The sequence below is a fragment of the Mustelus asterias genome, chromosome 19, assembly GCF_964213995.1.
Source record: "Mustelus asterias chromosome 19, sMusAst1.hap1.1, whole genome shotgun sequence".
Lineage (NCBI taxonomy): Eukaryota > Metazoa > Chordata > Chondrichthyes > Carcharhiniformes > Triakidae > Mustelus > Mustelus asterias.
In genome coordinates this window covers 28,591,495-28,597,526 of record NC_135819.1, presented here as the reverse complement: position 1 = coordinate 28,597,526, position 6,032 = coordinate 28,591,495, and positions in this window count along the sequence as shown.

Below are 6,032 nucleotides of genomic sequence, written 5' to 3'. Positions count from 1 at the left end.
GCAAGGACTGCTTTGTCACCTGCACATTGGAACAGGAGTCAAAACTGCTTTGTTATTCAATGAGGTATGGATTTACTCTTTTTAATAAAACAAAACAATCAATGAAACAGCAAAAGTTTAAGTTTTAATTAAAAGTTTATTAGTGTCGCAAGTAGGCTTACATTAACACTGCAGTGAAGTTGCCACACTCCAATGCCTGTTTGGGTACACGGAGGGAGAATTTAGCATAGCCAATACACCTAACCAGCATGTCTTTCAGACTGGGAAGAAACCGGAGCACCCGGAGGAAACCCATGCAGACACAGGGAGAATGTGCACAGCCAGTAACCCCAAGCTGGCAATTGAATCTGGGTCCCTGGTGCTGACCACTGCCACCCAAAGACAGTTGTAGCTGTAGTAGAGGGGCAGCCAGTGGAGTTGGACAAGCCCCTCAACTGACCACTGCCTGGATGTATTAATGGCTAACTTGGCCTGGCTTAGGAGCAGGATTATGAGGAAACCCTTGCTCCAATTAACTAGCAACAAAAGACATAACTAAAGAAACATTAAATTAAAATATCTCCTATTTATACTCTTCATTAGAAAAAAACCCAATAAGACTCGAGTGAGGAGGTGATGGTCTCTGATGGGATACTAAGTAAAACAACCTCAGAAGGAAAGTTAATAAATCAAAATGTCATTCGTGGAGTTGATGTGCACTCTAGCCCCTACTGCACCCAATGGAAGTCCTGACGGGAGCTGGTGGATAGTGTGTGCTCTGTCCAAGGACACCCAACCATGAATATAGCTGCAATAGAGGGACAGGCAGTTGGGTTGCATAAGCCCCTTGGCTGCCTTAGCCAGGCCCAGAAGCAGGTTAATGAGGAGATCCTCCCCCCTCCAGGTGTAAATGCAATCATTTATGGTCATTGCTATGGAGCACACCTTCAAATAGAGATTAATTCCAACCCATTGCACCAAATCCTTGTGGGTCAGATCGTTATGGCTTCCATGTATGGTAGCTGGATTATGAGCCTATCCCCTTGCAGGCCGAGACCTACATGTGTTCTAACTCAATATACAGTTCTTTTCCCCATATCCTTACAATACCCCTGAGTTTATCACAAAGAATGAAAATTAACAATTGATTTAACTCAAAGCCATTTGCAGGAGTTCCAAGCTTCTATCACCTTTTGTTAATGGAAAAACTTACTAATTTTACTGTTGTGAGCTCTGGGAATTCTGGCTGATTTGTTGCAGATGTACATAACAATCCTGGTCCCATATAAATGATGCTAGTCAAACAACTGGTAATTGCAGGTCAGTTAGTTCAACATCATTGTGGGTTAAGATTTTTGGAAACAATAATCAATGAAAAAATAAATCACCAGGCACTTAGAGAGGTTTGAGTTATTTAGGGAGAGCCAGCAAGGATTTGTAAAAGGCAAATCCTACTTGAATTAAGTTTTTGATGAATAGGTTGCTGAAGGGGATGTGAGGATGCTATTTACATGGATTTTCAGAAAGTGGACAAAATACCACATGAATGGCTTCTGTTAGGAATAGAATAAATTACCAGTAAACACATGGGATGTAGGTAGACCCACAGTGCTGTTAGGGAGGGAGCTCAAGGGTTCTGGCCCAGTAACAGAAAGAACAGACATACGCTGGAATTCTACCAACCTGCACACCACGGAATTGGAGCGGCCTAAGGGCGGACAATGGAAATGGAAATGCTTGGGCAGGACTTTCCGGTCTACCTACATCAGAAGGCATGCCCCTTCCCCTGCCCCTTCTCAAGCAATTAGGGATGGGTAATTAATGCTGCCCTAGCTAGTAATGTCCAAGTTTCTTAAACTAACTTTAAAAAAGTGCTGGTCTAGCTAGTGATGCCCAGATCACGTGAAAGAATGAATGAGAATACCCAGGGATGGGATCGTGGAAAGTAACATTTGTGGAGATGTGTGTGGGAAATAAAATCTTTGTTGGTTTCCCGGCTGGGCCACAGTGAAATATTACAGGTCTATTTAAAACAGAAAGAGTAATTTAAAAACTTTGCATTGAGAGTAGTGTGACAGCCAGAGAGTAGAAGGCGATTTTACAATGAGTATTCCTGTTCTGTAGCTTTGCAAAGTGAGAGTTCAGAATTCTGTATCGCCATGTGACCGCACAGTCTTTTACAAGAAAACTGACATCAACAATTTGGTTTTGATGGGTCCAATATTCTCTAATGCTGGGCTACCGATCAGCACTTTCTTGGCATAGAGTTTAGGAAAATGAACATACAAGGAGCAGGCCATTCGGTCTTTCCAGCTTGCTCCACCTGTCAAAAAGATCAAGGCTGATCTGAGTGTGACCAGGTGTCTAACCTCGGTAAACTTGCACCCCTCTCTTTATCAAGTACATATTTACTGCTTTAAAAGTATTCAAAGGCTCTGCTCCCATTTCCTTTTGAGGGAGAGAGTTCCAAACACTCATATATTCATAAGAAATAGGAGCAGAATTAGGCTATTCGGCCCATCGAATCTGCTTCGCCATTCGATCATGGCTGACATGCCCCTCATCCTCATTTTCCTGCCTTCTCCCCATAACCCTTCAACCCATTACCAATTAAAAATCTGTCTAACTCCTCCTTAAATTTATTCACTGTTCCAGCATCCACCGCACTTTGGGGTAGCGAATTCCACAGATTCACAACCCTTTGGGAGAAGTAGTTTCTCCTCAACTCTGTTTTAAATTTGCTACCTCTTGTCCTAAAATGCCCCACAAGAGGAAGCATCCGCTCCACGTCTACTTTATCCATACCTTTTATCATCTGGTACTCCTCAATTTGATCTCCCCTTATTCTTCTAAATTCCAACGAGTATAGGCCTAAACTGTTCAATCTGTCTTCATACGACAAACACCTCATCTCTGGAATAAATCTAGTGAACCTCCTCTGAACTGCCTCCAATGCTACTACATCTTTCCTCAAATCTTTCCCTGAACAGCTTCTAGTATAATTATATCCTTCCTTAAAAGAGGAGACCAACACTGTACACAATACTTCAGATGTGGTCTCACCAGTGCCCTATACAACTGAAGCGTAACCTCTAAACCTTTGTACTCTTTTCCCCTAGTAACGAATAAGCTATTAACTTTCCCGATTACTCGCTTTACCTGCATACCGCAGCAAGTAAAGCAGAAAGTCTTTTAACATTTAAAGATGACTCGACTGTCACAGTAAAGTTTACCTTCACTTTGAGAAAGACTGTATCTTAACGGCTTTTCATTTTTTAATTTAAAGATTCCAGAAGTATTAGCTCATTTACTTACATTAGGGTACACGCATCACAGTATCGTTTACAATATTGCATTACAATTTTCTACAAACTCTACAGTCAATGATATGATTGAAAAAATATCAGGGTGGCACATTAGGTCACCCAGAAAGAGCAAACTTTTATTTCTACAGCCTCAGGCCTCATGAAAATGAATAGTTATTGATCATTTGGAGTGCCTTATTTTCTGGATTACTGACTGAATAGTAGATGCTTCAGTAACTATACACATGTGAAATACATTTACCTGTACTGAGTGAGTGTGAGTATGTGTGTGGTTTGTGTGTGTGTGTATGATTTCTACTCAACATTGGATTCAAACAGTGCGTGTCTATTTCTTGACATGCAAATGTGTCAAAGCAGATCATGGGATCATTTCGGAAGAACTTTCAGGAATTGAACTTGTCTTAAAGCTTGTAATAAATTAATTGTTCACCATTAAATTTCATACTAAAATGTGTTTATTAAATCATTCCTGACATACTGCCAATTGTTACGACAGAGTAAAAAAGTGAAAGGGATTCAGGACATTGCAAAGCATTACCCAACCAATGAGGTATTGTTGAATTGTAGTTATTTAAGTTTGGGGGCACAGCAGGGACGAGGGTGTGAACTCGGACCTATGTGACGATGTGTTTTTTTTCTCTGCTGTGTGTTAAGGAATTTGGTGTGAGGAACCATTACCATGGATTTGCCTGGGAGCAAGACCCAGATGTACTCTACTTAGCAACAAGAGAGAATCTACCTGACAACAGCAATAGCCTACATTGGGGGCTGCCTCCTTTTCCCAGTAATGAGATTAGCAGACATCTAGATAAGATCAGATATGGCCCTGTCATCAGGAAGTAGTTTACTGAGATGGCTGAGAATCAGGGGAGGCATACAGATGCTAATGTCTAAGGATCCCCCATGAGTGTATAAGAGACAGATGGCCCAATATACGGTGAGCAGAATCAAGGAGAGCCAGGGGTATAATTGACAATTCCTGCAGAAGCAGAGAGGCCAGTTTAACATCTTAACAGCAAGCCAGCTAACAGCAGAGGTTTTTTTAAAGCCTTACAGCTAAGTTAATGCAGAAACCTTTGTAAAGGCAGTTTACCTGTCTTTGCTGAACCCGGCAAAAACACCTCCCAGACTGGATGATCCTCTTTGTATTGTGTGGTAACTATAAGTTGAATTTAACTTATAGATTTGTTTAAGTTGGATGTTATTTGGGAGACGGAGGAGTCTTACTGAGTTCTGGCATTGGGGATATAGTAGGGTAATTTCTAGATAAAACAGCTTGTGTGTGTATAACTCCGGGAGGGGTTATGTGTCTTCATAGAGTCATAGATTCCCTGCAGTGCAGAAGGAGGCCATTCAGCCCATCGAGCTTGCACCGACAACAATCCCACCCAGGGCCTATCCCCATAACCTCACATATTTACCCTGCTAATCCCTCTGACACTAAGGGGCAATTTAGCATGGCCAAGCCACCTAACCTGCACATCTTTGGACTGTGGGAGGAAACCGGAGCACCCGGAGGAAACCCACGCAAACACGGGGAGAATGTGCAAACTCCACACAGACAGTGACCCAAGCCAGGAATTGAACTCAGGTCCCTAGTGCAGTGAGGCAGCAGTGCTAACCACTGTGCCACCCTTATAGAATATTCCATATTGAATTATAGTCCTTTTTGTGTGTATTTGTCTTTTCCTTCATTTAATAGTCTTTAGTAATTGTTACACTACGACTGCGCTGCTTATTCTTGTGGGTAGTTTCATGTGATGCCTCACACTATGTGAAAAAACAATAATATACATCACCACAATCAGGTGCCTCATGTTGAAGTGCTCTTGCAGATAACACCAGCGTGGTTTGTGACAGCAAATTGGGGGCTCAGTCCGGGATTTTAAACAACTTAATTCCTTGAGTGTAGGGGATTATTGACTCTTTAAACATAATGAGAATGAGGACCACATGCAACCAAGTGAGAACCTGTTAGTTAAAATAAAAAGGCTGCAAAATAGCTCTTGAGGAAGTTCAATGTTATGCGGAAGTAGACAATATAACCGTGGCAAGTTTAAGAAGTGTTCTAAAAACCAAATTGATGGAATTGGTAGATAAACTAGAAGTAGCCTTATCTAAAATGCCTAATAAGACTGAGATAATTGAAAGCCTAGAAATGCATTTAAGTATACGGTGGGGGGGGGGGGGGGGGGGGGGGTTAACCTGACCTGATATTTCGAGAAGTGAGGAAATTGAATTAAGCTTCAAGTAGAGGGAGACATAACAAATAAGGAGTCAGAGATGCAGGAAAGAGAGAAAACAAGAAGAAAAAGGGGAAAGAGCTTTTCAGAAGGAACAAGAGGCAAGAGAGAGAGTTTTAATAGGAAATGGAGATAGCTGCAAGGGGGAAGGCAGAGATAGAGAGAGAGAATTCCAACGTTACACACACTCAGCAAAAATTGAAAGGTTAATGCAGACGGCAGAGGAAGGTGGCTCTGGTGGCTCTGATGGGGAGATGTTCTGATTTGGACAACCTCTTTCAAATTCGATGAACGAGATGCTAAGATATTTTACTGTGCATTTGAGAAAATGGCTAAACAGCTGAACTGGCCCCTACTCTTGCAGACTATACTTGTAGGTAAGGTGAGTGAAGTCCGTGTTCTCTGGCAGAGGACAGGTCTGTGCACGATAAGATAGAGCCATGACCTGGTACCGGAGGCTTACAGATACAAGTTTTGAGCTGTA